Consider the following 17,111-nt stretch of genomic DNA (forward strand, 5'->3'; position numbering starts at 1 on the left):
GGTAGCATTTTTTGAAATGCTACCTGTTCCACGCGCAGGGCCCAAGAGACAGGCAGGGCTCCGGAGTCTCAATGCGTGGATGAGACGATAGTGCAGAGAAGAGGGTTTTAGATTTGTTAGGAACTGGGCAACATTCTGGGGAAGGGAAAGCCTATTCCGAAAGGATGGGCTCCACCTTAACCAGGGTGGGACCAGGCTGCTGGCGTCGGCAATTAAAAAGGAGATAGAGCAGCTTTTAAACTAGAAACGGGGAAGGCCAACAGTCACTCAAAAGCGCATGGTTCGGGATAAGGTATCTTCCAAAGATATCACCAAAACAGGGAAGATAGGGTATTTGATTGTTATATTAATATCATGCTTTATCATTATCATGTTACCCAAGATCTTTCTGTAATACTAAATGTTTATTTCTTATACGTCTCCACTATTCATGATGTATTGTAAGCCACATTGAGCCTGCAAAGAGGTGGGAAAATGTGGGATACAAATGCAACAAATAAATAAATAATAAATAAAATCATGTTAGGTTGCAAAAGAGACCTTGTCCTTAAATAAAAATCAGACAAAAGATTGTATATTAATACTGTCAAGTGCTGAGCATGATGTAAATAGGAACAACAAACATAGTTTGAAATGTCTATATGCGAATGCCAGGAGCCTAAGAAATAAGATAGGAGAGTTAGAATATACTGCACTAAATGAAAAATTAGATATAGGCATCTCTGAGTCCTGGTGGAAGGAGAATAACCAGTGGGACACTGTCATACCGGGATACAAATTATATCGTAGTGATAGGGTGGATCGAATTGGTGGAGGGTTAGCATTGTATATTAACGAGAGCCTTGAAATAAATAGATTGAAAATTCTGCAGGAAACAAAACACTTCTTGGAATCACTGTGGATTGAAATTCCATGTGTAAAGGGGAAAAGGATAGTGATAGGAGTGTACTACCATCCACCTGGCCAGGATGAACAGACGGATGCAGAAATGTTAAAGGAAATTAGGAACGCAAACAAACTGGGCAACACAATAATAATGGGTGATTTCAATTACCCCGATATTGACTGGGTAAATGTAACAGGAGCCAACGTGAGAAGGAAAAATTCTAGACCTAGTCCTTAGTGGAGCACATGATCTGGTGCGGAAGGCAATGGTGCTGGGGCCGCTTGATAACAATGATCATAATATGATTGGATTTGATATTAGCTTTGAAGTAAGTATACATAGGAAATCATATACGTTAGCATTTAACTTTAAAAAAGAAACTATGAGAAGAATGATGAAAAGAAAACTTAGAGGAGCGACTGCATGGGCCAAAAATTTACATCAGGTGTGAATGCTGTTCAAAAACACCATCCTGGAAGCCCAGGCCAAATATATTCCGCGTATTAAACAAGGAGGACGGAAGACCAAACGACAGGTGGTGTGGTTAAAAAGTGAGGTGAAGGAAGCTATAAGAGCTAAAAGAAAATCCTTCAGAAAACGGAAGAAGGAACCAACTGAAAATAATAAGAAAAAGCATAAGGAATGTCAAGTGAAATGCAAAGCGCTGATAAGGAAGGCTAAGAAGGACTTCGAAAAAAAGATTGCGTTGGAGCAGTGGCGTACCTAGGGTAGTTGACACCCGGGGCCGGTCATTTTTGAACACCCCCCCCCCCCCCCAAATCCAGTACTAGGCATGCCGAGAATACAAAACACTCAGGACCTATAGAGCAATTCTACCATACCATAAGCAGTCATTTCTACGAGTCACACAAGGAAAAGGAAAGCATCTTAAACACTACAGTGAGCACTAGAACATCAATTCACCTATTGTAAAACGAAACCAGACAGAATAGTACAGATCGTAGATCCTGCACAGTCAATGCCAACTGAAAGCCATGTCTTTTTCACAAACACAGATACACCCTAATCCACTATAGAATAAGTAATCATAAACTTTGTATTTAGACAAAAATTAAACTGAATCCCCAATGCCAGACTCTGCATACAATGCAACACCACAGAAACAGAAACTGTCCCCTAGAACTGTGCAAAATATAAAGACAGCAGATGTAAATTTGAAAAAAAAAACCTAACAAGTACCAATTACCACTTTACAAATTAACAAATAGAAATAAAACAAATATAGAAAGTAAAATAATACCATTTTATTGGACTAATACATTTAGCTTTCAGAGGCCAAAACCTCCGTCCTCGGGTCAGTACAGTATAGTGCTGTTACAGTATCCTATCCTGACCTGAGGAAGGGGGTTTTGTTCTCCGAAAGTTAGTCAAAATGTATTAAAATTAGTCCAATAAAAAGATTACCTTATTTACATGTTCTATTATAAACATTTAACACATCTACAATACTTAATCCTTAAGCAAAAAAAATAAAAAATATATATTTTATTTACAGTTTGTTGTCTCTGGTTTCTGCTTTCCTCATCTTCTTTTCACCGTCTTCCTTCCATCCAGCATCTGTCTTCACTCTCTCTCTCTCTCTGCCATCCAGTGTCTGCCCTCTCTGCCGTCCCTTCCATCCACTGCCTGCCCTTTCTCTCTGCCCCTTCAATCCACCATTTGCCCTCCCTCTCCCATCCATCCAGGGTCTGCCCTCCCTCTCGCTCCCCCTTCCATCTAGGATCTGTCCCCTCTTTCTCTCTGCCCCTTTTTTCAGCCCCCAGTTCCAGCCCCCTTCTCCCCTCTGAACACCCCCACTCCAGTCCCCTTCTCTCCTCCCCTTCTCCTGTCTGAGACCCCCACCACAGTCCCCTTCTCCCCTCCCCTGTCTGAGACCCCCACCCCAGTCCCCTTCTCTCCTCTGAACACCCCCATCCCAGTCCCCTTCTCCCCTCCCCTTCCCTTCTCCCCTCTGAGATCCCCACCCCAGTCCCCTTCTCCCCTCCCCCTCCCCTGTCTGAGATCCCCACCCCAGTCCACTTCTCCCCTCCCCTTTTCCCCTCTGAGACCCCCACCCCAGTCCCCTTCTCCCCTCTGAACACCCCACCCCAGTCCCCTTCTCCCCTCCCCTTCCCTTCTCCCCTCTGAGATCCCCACCCCAGTCCCCTTCTCCCCTCTGAACACCCCCACCCGAGTCCCTTTCGCCCCTCTCCTTCCCCACCTCAGTCCCGTTAAAACCGGCGAAGCAGCATCGCAGGCAGCGCCTCGTGCCCCTGCTTGTAAGAAGCTGATTATTCCCCCCAAAAAGCCAGGTTTTTTTTCCCTTCCTTCCTCCATATTAGCATATTCATTTGAATATATACATATGCAAATGAATATGCTAATATGCTCCACCCCATCCTTTGCCCCCCCCCCAAACAGTGTTGCCAGGTGGGCGGTTTTACCGCCCAATTGGGCGGTTTCCGTGACCCCCCGCGGCGGGTTGTGGTTTTTTGGGCTTCTTTTGTGTCTTTTGGGCAGTTTTTTGAGCGTTTTTTCGGCCGCAGGGGGCGGGGTTAGTGACGTTTTGGGCGGGGCCGATGACGGCGGAGGCGGGGTTGATGACGGCGGGGGGGGGGTGATGACGCAGGGGTGGGGGTGTCAGGGGCGGGGTTTGAGTTTGGGCGGGTTTTGGGCTTGTTTGGGTGGGAAAAAAATTTTCCACCTGGCAACCCTGCCAAACAGTGTTGCCAGGTGGGCGGTTTTACCGCCCAATTGGGCGGTTTTCCGCGACCCGCCGCGGGAAATTTTTGCCCGCGGCGGGTTGCGGTTTTTTGGGCAGTTTTTTGGGCTTCCGGGCGGCTTTTTGGGCGGCTTTTTGATTTTTTTCGGCCGCGGGGGGCGGGGTTAGTGACGTTTTTGGGCGGGGTTAGTGACGTTTTGGGCGGGGCCGATGACGGGGAGGCGGGCCCGATGACGGGGAGGCGGGGCTGATGACAGGGAGGCGGGCCCGATGACGTGGGAGGCGGGGCCGGTGACGGCGGGGGCGGGGCCGGTGCCGCAGGGGTGGGGGTGTCAGGGGCGGGGTTTGTGTTTGGGCGGGTTTTGGGCTGGTTTCTGGCCTGGATTGGGCTGGAAAAAAAATTTCTACCTGGCAACCCTGCTGCCAAATGAAAGTCAAACTACGCCCATGTTTCAGACAGCATGGCAGTTTACTTGCTGGTTGAACTGCCTTGAACCAGTTTAAAACCCACGTTTCTGGCTCGTTTTCTTTTTAGTGCATTTACCCCTTAGATTCTTTCTCTGGGCGGTGACGCCTAATGTGGAATCTGTATTGCCCCATCGTAACTTGTCCCTCCCTGTCCTTGCCATCCAGTTGGGCCTCTCTCTCTCTCTCATAACACGGCCACCACACCACTCTTTACTCCCTCTTTTCCAAGCTCCACCGGGCTTCTGCAGATTGTAAATATGCAGGTAGCGAAAACGCGCAGGACGGCGGCTCAGCTGTTGTTTCTTTCTTCTGCCGGTCCGGCCTCAAGTCAAGAGACGGGGCCACCGACGCCTTGCACGTCTTATTTACTGTGAGCACGAGCCCGGCACAGCTGGTAACAGGAAAGAGCAGAAAGTACTGCCGCGGCGCTCTTGCCTTAATGCCTTTCACTCTTATGATACTGATAATACGGTAGCAAGAGCTCACGGCCACCCGCCCCGCAGCAGTGGGTCAGGTGACCGTGGCCTCCCAGAGAGTCGATGACGTCAGGGCAGCTGCAGCTGGGAAGGGTACAGGGAAGGAAAGGTTTCAGTGAGCGTGAGCGCACTAGTTGCAGGTACGAAAGGAGCTGGTGTGACTGAACACTAGAAAGGCAGACGTGGGGAGAAGCTGCTTTGCTCTCTGTTTGGGGGTGAGTACCGCATTCCTCTCCGTAGCACACACTGCTGATCGTAGTTCTTTGCGCTGCGCTTTTCCTTTCTTCCCTAGGGCCTTTCGTGGGCTTATTCTCCTCTACCATTCAGGACCTAGGTAATACTTTACTGAGTCTTTTGCGTATAATCAAAATGGATATGAAATATAGCCGACCGAGGGGTAAAATATGGATAAGACTATTATAGGCACACACACATACAAAAATATCTTAGATTTAAAATAAAATGTATGGTAAATGTTAATGTATTGTGATTGCCTTTTGACTATAACAGTCAGACGATGTACAGAGAATATCAGCAAACAGAATCACAAGCACAAAACACAACAAACATGGGGTGTTGATAGGGTGAGGTTTCCCAAGAGTTCCAATTAGTGAGGGTCCCAAAACAGCTCAGCTACTAGCTGACTAAATGGGATGCCAAGGACAGTAGTTTTGGAAAAATACACCAGATACGTTAAGAACGAGGGTATGCAGAGTGAAATCACCAAGGTTATACTCATCTGCTAACTCTTCGTCTGAATATGTTTTAATCTAGTGTCCGGCAATGTTTCCAGAGTAATTCCCCTGCAGGCCTAGTGTTTGGCTATCCTTGTATTACTGAAATTCTTGGTAGCCGGTGGTACTTAACACACCTGCGATGGTTCTGTCAGGGAAAGAAACCTCACTTCCCCTTCCTCCTGTGTTTTTTTTTTTTGTGTGTGTGTAATTCAGTATCATATACGGTGAAAAATCATTGCCCTGTCTCCCTGCCTAGTTTCACTTCCTTGCCTCTGCTCAGGCCCTTGGAAAATCCGCGGCTACTGTGTTAATCTGTAGCTCAGGGCCCGGGGAGTAAAACCAGGCTACAGAGCTGGAAAGGACTGAAGAGTCACGTGGATTACCATAGTAAAGAACTAAAGCTAAACCCCAGCAGGAACATTTCTCTGCAGCGATTGATTGGTTACTGGTGCTGCCGGACTGGAATAACTCTGAGATGCAGAGCAAATTGGGCTGCTACAAGGTTAACCCTATGTGGACAGGTTTTCAGTGTCCTAAAACCCCTCTCGTTGCCGTGCTTTGTGCCCACTTCAAGTATGCTGCCATAGTCAGATCTGCAATACCTTTAGGATAGATACAGCTAGTATGCCATCCTGGAGACATAGCCAGGTTGTTAGGATTCCCCCCACTACAGATGAGAAGCTAGTGCCCAACTCCTGATTTTTAATGTAGGTCCTGGCCTCCTATCCTGTAGTGAGGAAACATGAGAAGGGGTGAGCCTGAAGCAAAGGAATTACTTTGCTTCCCAAATCTCACTCTTAGAAAATGCACATCTGTAATCTGAGTGCACCTGAAAACAATGCCTGAGTGGCATATGTGATGATGAATATTAGGAGGTGAGGAAAGCTTTAATGCGTGGGTGGGGCTGATGACGATTGGGTGGAGGAAGAGACTGTATTCTCCCTCTATCTCCCTAGTCATCAGTGCAAATTTAGGCTGCCTTTCAGAAGGAAAGGGGAAGGTTGTGACAGCTACATGTGTGTAACATGTAGAAGAGGTTAGAAGGCAGACTGTTTGAGAGAATGGTCAGGATGGTATTGGAGGAAAGGAGAGAGCTTTCAAGGGGAGGATGATGGAGCATTAGAAGGCACAAGTAAGAGGGAGAGTGTTAACCGGAAAGGCACAATATGGTTTACAGAAAATTATTAGGAATTACAAATTATGAAGATACAGATAAAGCGAAAAAAAAAAAAGGTTAAACAAGGAGAGCATTGACTAACATTGGAAAACTAAGCAGGATGGGGAACGTAAAGGGGAATATTAATCAGCAGGGGAACAAGGAGAGTAGGTTGCAACAAAGAAGTAAGTCTTCAGTAATTTCTTGATACAACCACACCTGCACAGTACAGAATCCTATAGCCGAAACATGTTAATGCGCGGCATCAATAAGGTACTTACAGAATATTTAACCAATGCCATTAGTGTAGAAGCACCGCTAGTAGACTAACAGATTCATATAGCATACAAAAAATGAATTATACACTTTTTAAACTTCAGCAGAAATGGAAAGAAAACGACACAATATAGAAAAATGCATGTTGAAGTATATGACATTGCGATAGCTTCAGTATATTTCATAAGCTTCTCACTCCTGTTGAGGCTGATGAAGAAATTGGAACCAAGATAATTATCAAAATACCCTGATTAAAAGTTCAAATCATTGTGAATTTAGTGACTGGAATTTGTCAATTTTGGAAATGGTTCTCTCTCTCTGTGCTGTATTGCTTAACACACAAGGAAATGCATTTCACTTCCTGCCCTCTGGGGTTCGTGAATGTTGATGAGGGGGAGTGAGAGCATAATTTATTTTCTGTATATCTTACCTATTTCTTTTCTAATTTGTGGTCATCACTGTTCATTTATGAGGTGTTGCATTCTGATTGAGGTCATGTGTTCTGTTACTATGCAGTTTCAGTGTAGGGTTCTGCAGAAGTGCTTTGCTCTGAGTTCCCAGAAGAAGGTGCATAGGTGGTTCAGGGCCTAGTAGAATATTTGCAGTACTACTTTTTCGTAGGTAGGATTGTTACCGAGTTAGTGCTATTTTGGTATGGCACGTTTGAAATATAGGATTTGAGCATATTTTATGGTTTTGCATTAACTTCACAGATTATCTGTAGCGTAGCCTGGAATTTTCGACGGGGGATGCGTCTGCATTTCTCTCCCTTCCCTGCCTGGCCCTGCAAACGTAACAATTCCCTGCCCCCCCCCCCCCCCAATACCTCAAAATCACTTCATCTTGACTCAAGCAGCGGCACTCATAGGTTGCCTATATCTGGCCTTTCTTTCTGAACCGCCCTGCCCTTCAGAAAACAGGAAGTTGCATCAGATGGGGCAGGACAATTCAGAGAGACAGCCCTGTGCAGGCCACAGGCAGCCTAGGGGTGCTGGTGGCACTTCCTGGGCAAACACTTGAAGAGGGGGAGGGAATTAGAGATCTTTGTGCTGCCGGGCCAGGAAGCGATGGACTGACGGGATGTGGCAGGAAGGAGAAGGGAGGGACTGATGGGGTGCACATGCAACAAACACACCTTGATTGGATACGCCTCTGCTGTTACTGTAGGGACAACGGGATCTGAGTGTTTTTTTTTTTCTTGTATGATTAATAGAAGAAATGTCCTATTTTCAAACGTATATTCTTGTGGGATTTTTTTGGCAGTTTATCCCTCAAATCATAGATGACATATTCATTAGACACTGACGTGATTCTGAAAAATGAGCAAAAAGCCCCTAATCTACAATTCTTTGATTACAGTAGCGACTATGGAATAGTGGCCTCGGTGTGGGATTGCTCGGCTGGTTCCTAGTCTCAGTAACAAGCTGGGTTGGATACTGGATAGGCACACCTCCCCCTCCCCTGCTGCCACTCATCTGCCCTGCTGCCACTGAGAGCCTTCTCGCTTTATGCTGTGCTAATCCAGCCCTTCAGTAGGCAAAGGGGAACAGTGGTGCAGTGGGTTGTTTCTTCCTCCTCTCCTGTCACAAGGGTTTGACTTTGAACTGTTCATTTGAGGTGCTGAACATATAAATTACATCCCAAATTTCTCTGCTTCCCATAAAAATAGAAAAACAAAGCAAGGTCTGGTCTCGGGCATAAATAGCAGCACACATTTACATGTTCAGAGCAGGTAGCTGGCACAACAGGAGAAGTTGCAGTCAAGAGTGGGGAAGCACTGAAAATCAAGCCAGTCTCTTTCCCCCCCAACCCCAGGTCATTCCCACCATTGTCTGCCTGTCTATACCACTCTGTCCTCTGTCCCCAGCCCACACGCTTCCTCTGCTGTTTCTTTTTGTTTTAATTTTCACACTCCTACATACTCAGTTTAAATTTCATGTTTGGGGCAATAAATTTAGGTGTTTATTTTCAAAGCACTTCGGCTTACAAAGTTTCATAGATTACTATGTAACTTTGTAAGCCTAAGTGCTCTATAAATACACCTCTATGGAACTTTGTAAGTCTAAGTGCTTTGAAAATGTGCCCCATAGTAACATATGTGCTTTGAAAATGAGCCTCTTAATATACCTTTGGCTTGTTGCTCCACTTAACATCCTCCCCTGCTATATTCCTGTCTTAATCTGTTCCCCTCCCAGTCCTGTTCCTCCACTTCCCAGAAGGTTCTGTATCATCTCTCCCTACTCAAACCGCTCCCCCCTCCTTTTTAGGCTCATTTCATCCATCTCCTCTTTTCTGAGCAGGCTAGGCTGTCTTCACCTCAGCGTACCTCTCAATTTGTGATTTTCCCATCTCATAAGTACATAAGTAATGCCATACTGGGAAAAGACCAAGGGTCCATCAAGCCCAGCATCCTGTCCACGACAGCGGCCAATCCAGGCCAAGGGCACCTGGCAAGCTTCCCAAACGTACAAACATTCTATACATGTTATTCCTGGAATTTTGGAGTTTTCCAAGTCCGTTTAGTAGCGGTTTATGGACTTGTCCTTTAGGAAACCGTCCAACCCCTTTTTAAACTCTGCTAAGCTAACCGCCTTCACCACTTTCTCCGGCAACGAATTCCAGAGTTTAATTACACGTTGGGTGAAGAAACATTTTCTCCGATTTGTTTTAAATTTACTACACTGTAGTTTCATCGCATGCCCCTTAGTCCTAGTATTTTTGGAAAGCGTGAACAGACGCTTCACATCTCCTGCAAGCCTAGAGCACCTCCTGTATTCTGGGGGTGCAGGACATCTATTTTCTGGGATTTCTCTTGCTTCTGTCTCCTGCAACTCGTATACCAATACACACAGATTCTAGGCTTTTCCTACCATCTCTATGCTGATGACTCCCAAATCTACCTTTCTACCCCTGATATCTCACCTTGCATCCAAACCAAAGTTTCAGTGTGCTTGTCTGATATTGCTGTCTGGATGTCTCAACGCCACCTGAAATTAAATATGACCAAAACCGAGCTTCTCATTTTCCCCCCCAAACCCACCTCCCCGCTCCCCCCATTTTCTATTTCTGTTGATGGCTCTCTCATTCTCCCTGTCTCCTCAGCTCGAAACCTTGGGGTCATCTTTGACTCTTTTCTCTCCTTCTGTCAGGTTCTCAGGTTCAGAGCCCGCGGGGCCGGGCTCTGGAGCAAACGTGAGCCCTTGGGCTGCTGACGAGGAGCGACAGCAGCAGGCAAAACCCACCAACCAACACTGGGTAAGCACACCGGCAGGGACTGCAGGCACTGCCCAGCGAACCGGAACACATGGACTGGAATCCCCCGGACTGGAGGACACATGACTGGAACACACACCGGACCGGAACACGGGACTGGAGCACACTGGACTGGTCCAACAGCTTCACCTGTACTTAGCTACTAAGCCCCCCAAGAGTTGAGCTCCTGGGTTCGAGTAGCCGACAGGACTTACTGGATACCGGATGACATAGGGACCAGGACTGGAAACAGAAGTGCTCCTAACCCTAAACTGATCTACGTGCTCCCAAGCCCTAAACCAGCAGGAGTGTTCCTAACAGTAAACTGACAAAAGGACTTCCTAAGCCCTATACTAAACAGGAGCTCCTAATCCCTGCTCAAGAAAGGGACTTCCTCAGCCCTAGACTAACAGAGCAGGGAACTAAACACAAAGCTAACACAGGTGCTACTAAGCACCAAGCTACAAGCAGAGCTTTGCACTAATAAGTTAAACACAGAACTAACCAGCTACCTCAGCACTGCTCTAGCAAGCTAGATACAACTAACAAGGTGCTTCCCAAGCACTACTCTGGCAAGCAACCAGAAGAGCTCCTAGCACTAAAAGGGAAGACAGGGGAGCCACAAGGAAAAAGCAGTGAAGCTAACACATAAGCCAAAAGTGCTTCTAAATCACCAAACACCAACAGCAAAGACTGCAATGCTCCCAATAGCACAAACACCAGAAGTACTTCTAACAGCAAACTCTGCAGTGTTCCTAACAACACCAAACCCTGAAGTACTTCTATCAGCAACAGAGCTTCCAAAGCCCTACACATAGCAATGCTTCCAAAACCAAGAGGGAAAAGCAGGGGAACCATAAGGGAAAAACAGGAAAGCTAAACACACAGTCACCAGTGCACACTGCACTAACAGTAACCTGGACCTTAGCAAAAGCAAGCAGGGAAACTAGACACAACGTCAGAAGTGCACACTGCACCACCCTACCTAAAGCAAACACAACTGTTGCAAAGGCTCTGAAGGAAACAAGACCACTTCCTTATCAAGGCCCTCCCTGATGATGTCACACTCCCTAGACCTAGGCAAAAGCACACTGACCCAGAGAGGCCCAACCCACACCAATGCAAAACCGAGAAACACTTGAAGCCAGTACACCCAAAGAGAGTTAGAGCAACTCAGACTACACCCACAGCTGCAGTGAAGAGACAATTAGCCCCATGCTGCTGGAAGCTGCCAGCACAGAGAGACAGAGCCAGCTCAGAAAGGAAAGAGAAAAGAAACAGAAGCCAGCTAAGAAGCTGACCCCCAGGAAAGAGGTAAGTTTGAGAGGGGTTCAGACCCCAATCATAACACCTTCTCTGCTCATATCTAGCAGATTGCCAAGACCTGTCGTTTCTTTCTTTACAACATCCGTAAAATCCGCCCCTTTCTTTCCGTGCACTCTACCAAAACCCTCATCCACACCCTTGTCACCTCTCGTTTAGACTACTGCAATCTGCTTCTTGCTGGCCTCCCACTTAGTCACCTCTCCCCTCTCCAGTCGGTTCAAAACTCTGCTGCCCGTCTCGTCTTCCGCCAGGGTCGCTTTACTCATACTACCCCTCTCCTCAAGTCCCTTCACTGGCTCCCTATCCATTTTTGCATCCTGTTCAAACTTCTTCTACTAACCTATAAATGTACTCACTCTGCTGCTCCCCAGTATCTCTCCACACTCGTCCTTCCCTACACCCCTTCCCGTGCACTCCGCTCCATGGATAAATCCTTCTTATCTGTTCCCTTCTCCAATACTGCCAACTCCAGACTTCGCGCCTTCTGTCTCGCTGCACCCTATGCCTGGAATAAACTTCCTGAGCCCCTACGTCTTGCCCCATCCTTGGCCACCTTTAAATCTAGACTGAAAGCCCACCTCTTTAACATTGCTTTTGACTCGTAACCACTTGCCTCCACCTAACCTCCTCTCTTCCTTCCCGTTCACATTAATTGATTTGATTTGCTTACTTTATTTATTTATTTTTGTCTATTAGATTGTAAGCTCTTTGAGCAGGGACTGTCTTTCTTCTATGTTTGTGCAGCTCTGCGTACGCCTTGTAGCGCTATAGAAATGCTAAATAGTAGTAGTAGTAGTAGTAGTAGTAGGCTGACAACAGGCCTATCCCCAGAATCCATGCTGATCAGCCCTAGAGCCAACGATGAATGTGAAGCTTACTTCCAACAGATTAGAAACCCCAGAAATCACATGTTGAGTGGGAAAATCAGACATGTCAGCAGGCCCAAACATGAGTCATATATTTACAGCTCCGCCGGTCTCCAGATGATCTGCCAGCCCAATACAACTCCAGTGACCAAGAACTGAATGGAAACTCTCGAGAACCAAGTTGGAAGCCAGAAAGGAGACTACAGAGCTGTGTCAGGACTGAGGAAGGAAGGGGAGGATTCGATAACTTACCTTAGCTAGAAAGAAAGCAGGGAAGCCAAACCAGGAAATGCATGTAGTTTGAGGGATAGTGTATTCCTTGCCCACCCAAATTTCTCCCATGCGCTCCTGTCTTGTGTTCCTGCTGCTGCTGTGATACTACTTTGAACTTGTGTACCCAGTGCTCCAGCCAGGCTTGCCACTGCTGCTGCCTTCCTTTGCCATCTGTCCCCCCCTCACCAATTCAAGCCCTGACTTAAGTGAATTTTCAGAAAGATTTACAGCCTGTGATGATGTACTGTCACAAAACCTCCTTCCTGTATCATTCCAGTAAAATGCTTTATCACAGTAGCTGCAAGAGAAAGGTAGATCCCAGCTGGAACAGAAAGCCTAACAAAATAATTGTTCAATCTTTTTGCCTGTAGATTGAATCTATCCGCTTTCCCTGCTTGTTCTTGTTATTCTCTTAGGGGTACTTTTACTAAGCTGTGTTAGGCGCTAACACGTACTTAAAGCATTTAAAAATGGAATCCCATGGGATGTGCTTAGGCGCATGCTAAAAATATTTCTACTTTTTTGAGGGGGTAGGAGTGAGCATTCTGTACTAATCAGTTAACACATCTACATTACTATGTGCTGACTGGTTAGTGCACATATACTGCATGAGTCCTTACTGCCTACAAAATAGGTGGTGATAAATGCTCACACAGTAATTAAAAACAAAATGGCCGTATACTAATGGCAATGGGCCAGATGCACAATGGTCCCGTTAAGAATCCGTCTGCATTTCTAAATCAGTAAAAATTTACTGATTTAGAAACAGGAGGGATTCACAAAGAGAATCGCATGCAAATGAGTTGCTTGTTCTTTTGCGACCCAGCTCATTTGCATGCAATATGGGGGAAGCCAGTCGGTGAACTGAGCATGCGCAGAACAGTCAATCACTATGCGTGGCTTCTCTGTGCATGCTACAGACGGCTCTCATACACGCAGTAGATGTAGCCCTTCCCCCCCCCCCCCCCCCCCCCCCCCCAAAGCTCAAAATCACGTTGTTGTTTTGGATGGACAGACCTGTGTTGGGGCTCCCTGCCTCCCCGCTGCTCGGAAAAAGTGGAAAAAGCCTAGAATATGCTCGCTGCTGCTCTCGGCTCTGGGATCTGAGGAATCAGCATCGGGGCTTGGCTCCACCCACAGCTGTTCCTGCTGCTTCCTTCTATTGGCCGACTGACATCCTCGAACGCCCATCTTCCTGAAGATGGACTCTCATTGGCTGGCTGCTGTCCCAACTCCTCCTCCCTGCAGGGCTTTCCTGATGACATCACTCTAGAGCTGTGAGCTGATTAAATCCGAACTTTCTGGTGTCCCCCTCCAGTAGTGAGTGGGCGGGACATCCCAGACTGACACTGTCCAGTTAGTTTAGCCCATCTCCGTTGTACGTCTAGCATGGGGGATGCTGTTTCCCAGCAGAGGCTGTTTGATCCTTGTCTCCCTTGTATTTTTGGTAAGTCACCATTACTTTTATGCTTTACATTTACTGTCCCCCCTCCATTTCTTGCCAGTAAAATGCCATTTGAGAAAAGAATTATGGCACAGCTTTCATATACACAAAGAAGTTGCGTGTAAGCTGGTGTACTTTTTTTTTTTTTTGGGTGCTCCATCTTCCCTGCCTTGTTTCTCCCCTTCTACTTGCGATAATGAAGAACCAATAGGTTCAGACCTCTCGTTAACATTTCCACGGTAAAGGTAGGGACAGCTTTTGTGCATGGGGTCGGAAACGGTAGTGCATCGCCTTGCATGCACATTATAATAGTAATTCCCTATCATCAAGCCGATCAATCCATAGACTGGTGGGTTGTGTCCATCTACCAGCAGGTGGAGATAGAGAGCAATCTTTTGCCTCCCTATATGTGGTCATGTGCTGCCGGAAACTCCCTAGTATGTTCTCTATCTCAGCAGGTGTGTGGTCACACAGCAGCAGCTCTAGCTAGGTCTCCAAGCCTAATTGTTTAGGTTTTGTTGAGTACCTGGGGTTGAGGGCTCTTCTTGAGCAAGTGCAAACCTGGTGGTGCCAGGTCCCTCCTTTTCTCCCCCCTCCCGCTGGCTCCGTTAAACAAAAAAAAAAAAAAAAAATTTTTAACGTTCAAAAAGGACGTCCATTTGCAGCTGCTCACTGGAACAAGTCGTCGCTGCTCGGAGCAAGAAGCAGGTAATTTTTACCTTTTACTAGCGGGCAGGGGGTTCTCCAAACGGTCTCCACGTGGCTATGGCCTCGGATGGCAAGGGCGCGAAAAGATGCTCCCCGGAATGCGTTCGCGCGCCTAGCGGGGAAGCGGAGGGATCGAAGGTAGAGGCGCCCTTTCGGAACCGGGAGAGTTCACAGGCTTTTCCTCCGGCGCGGTGGCCTTTCCCGCCTTAGGCGCCCATCCCCCGCTGGCCGCCCTCCCGGTCGTGACCGGCCACGCGGCTCGGTCGGCTTCTTCTTGGGCCGCCCTCGAGATGGGAGACGTTAACAGCATGGTCGCCCTTGACTTGGGCAACAGTAAGAAGTCGGCGAAATTAAAACACCCTTCTTCCCGCGTGGCTCCTTCTGCGGGACGCCATTTTGGACGCGCAACACGCCTCTCCCCCGCTACTGGGAGCGCAGATGGAGGGCGCCTCTAGGGCCGTGGCACAGGCTGCAGAAATGCACAGACTGGGGGGTTTCTCCCCTGAGTTCATTTTGCTGCTGCATCAAGCCTTTCTTATGTAGAACTCTGCCCCTGCCCACCTCTCTGATCGGGGTGATGAGGCCTCTATGCTTAAGCGCCCTCGGGTGGATCTTCCACCCTCTGGGGACTCGGTCTCCTCTGATGTGGATGACGGAAGCGTGTCTGAGTTCTCCCAGAGATCCTTAGCGTAATCGATGGAAGAGACTGATCCTCGCTCGGATGGAGCGGACGACCCCTTTGCAGCGCGGCTTTTTCGCTCAGAGGATTTGCCCAACCTGCTTGTGCAGGCCATGAGCATTTTGAAGATTGCCTCTCCGGAGGAAGGCTCTCTCTCAGCCTCTACTGGTTCCGCCATTATGCTGGGAACGAAGCGCCCGCCTAGAACCTTCCACGTTCATGAGGCCATGCAGACCTTAATTTCAGTGCAATGGGATGCCCCTGAGGCGAGCCTGAAAGTAGCCAGGGCTATGTCCCGTCTGTACCCCTTTCCTGAGGGGGAACGGGAAGCCTTTGTCTGGCTCACGGTAGATTCCTTAATCACTGCCGTGACTAAGAAAATGGCGCTGCCGGTGGAAGGTGGCACTGCCCTGAAGGACGCCCAAGACAGGAGAATGGAGGCGGCCTTAAAGTTGTCCTTTGAGGCGGCCACTCTGAGTTTGCAAGCCTCGGTTTGCGGCTCCTACGTGGCTAGGGTGTGCCTGACTGTTTTGCAGCGGGCTTCCCCCTCGGACCCTTCCTGGAGGGCGGAATGGCCGACCCTGGGGTTGGGTTTGGCCTACTTGGCAGACTTGCTATATGATGTTTTGAGAGCCTCGGCCAAGGGCATGGCTCAGACAGTCTCTGCGCGGCGGTGGCTCTGGCTTAAGCACTGGTCTGCTGACCATGCCTCTAAATCTCTCCTAGCCAAGTTGCCTTTTAAAGGCAAGCTGCTCTTTGGGGACGAGCTGGACAAGATCGTGACGGAGCTCGGCACGTCCAAGGGCAAGAGGTTGCCGGAGGTCAGGACTCGGGCTGGCAGTGCCTGTCCTGGTTCCTCTAAGGGCCGATTCCAGGAAGCCCGTCTGTACTGCCCGGGCAAGTCGGTCTCCTCTGCCTCCGCTTCCTTCAAACGGAACTTCTCCCCCAAGCAGCATTCCTTTCGTAGGGACCGCCGTCCCGGAAGTTCGTCCTCCGGCCCGCCCTCAGGGTCGCATACCCAATGATAGGGACCTGGTCCATGGCCCAGTGCAGATAGGAGGAAGGTTGTCCTGGTTTCTGGGCGAGTGGACCAGGGTAACTTCAGACGCTTGGGTTCTGGAAGTCATCAGAGACGGCTACAAGCTAGAGTTCTGCCGACCCCTAAGAGACGGGTTTGTAAACTCTCCTTGCAAGTCTCAGGTCAAAGCAGCTGCCGTGCAGCAGACTTTGAGCAACCTGATCCACCTGGGCGCGGTGGTCCCGGTGCCAGTAGATCAGCTTGGCAAGGGGCGCTACTCCATTTACTTTGTGGTGCCAAAGAAAGAAGGATCTGCTCGGCCTATTCTCGACCTCAAGGGAGTCAGTCAGGCCTTGAAAGTTCGGCACTTCCGGATGGAGACCCTCCGCTCCGTAATAGCTGCGGTGAAAAAGGGAGAATTTCTAGCCTCCCTGGACATCAAGGAAGCTTACCTACATATTCCCATCTGGCCGCCTCATCAGCGCTTTCTGCGCTTTGCAGTGCTGGGCCGACACTTCCAGTTCAGAGCCCTCCCGTTCGGGTTGGCTACGGTTCCGCGGACCTTCTCCAAAGTATTGGTGGTCATCGCGGCCTTCCTCCGCAAGGAGGGAGTGCAAGTCCATCCCTATCTGGACGAATGGCTGATCCGAGCCCCTTCCTATGCGGAGTGCGGGAGAGCTACAGACAGGGTCATTGCTCTTCTGAGCTCCCTGGGATGGATCATCAACTGGGAGAAAAGCCAGCTGCGCCCGACTCAGTCCCTGGAGTATCTGGGAGTTCGATTCGATACCCAAGTGGGCAGAGTGTTCCTGCCGGACAACCGG

The 17,111-nt window shown here is 48.4% G+C and overlaps 1 protein-coding gene across 1 annotated transcript in view; it reads left to right on the plus strand.

Moving 5' to 3' along the window:
• Positions 1-4,573: 4,573 nt before the first annotated feature.
• Positions 4,574-17,111, plus strand: part of CYSTM1 (cysteine rich transmembrane module containing 1) — a 308,284-nt gene continuing 295,746 nt past the window's right edge. Inside the window, exon 1 of the mRNA XM_030212061.1 lies at positions 4,574-4,767. The gene's annotated coding sequence lies outside the window, so the exon portion shown is untranslated. The remainder of the gene's footprint in view (positions 4,768-17,111) is intronic.

Source organism: Microcaecilia unicolor, chromosome 8, assembly GCF_901765095.1.
Source record: "Microcaecilia unicolor chromosome 8, aMicUni1.1, whole genome shotgun sequence".
NCBI classification, from domain to species: Eukaryota; Metazoa; Chordata; class Amphibia; order Gymnophiona; family Siphonopidae; genus Microcaecilia; species Microcaecilia unicolor.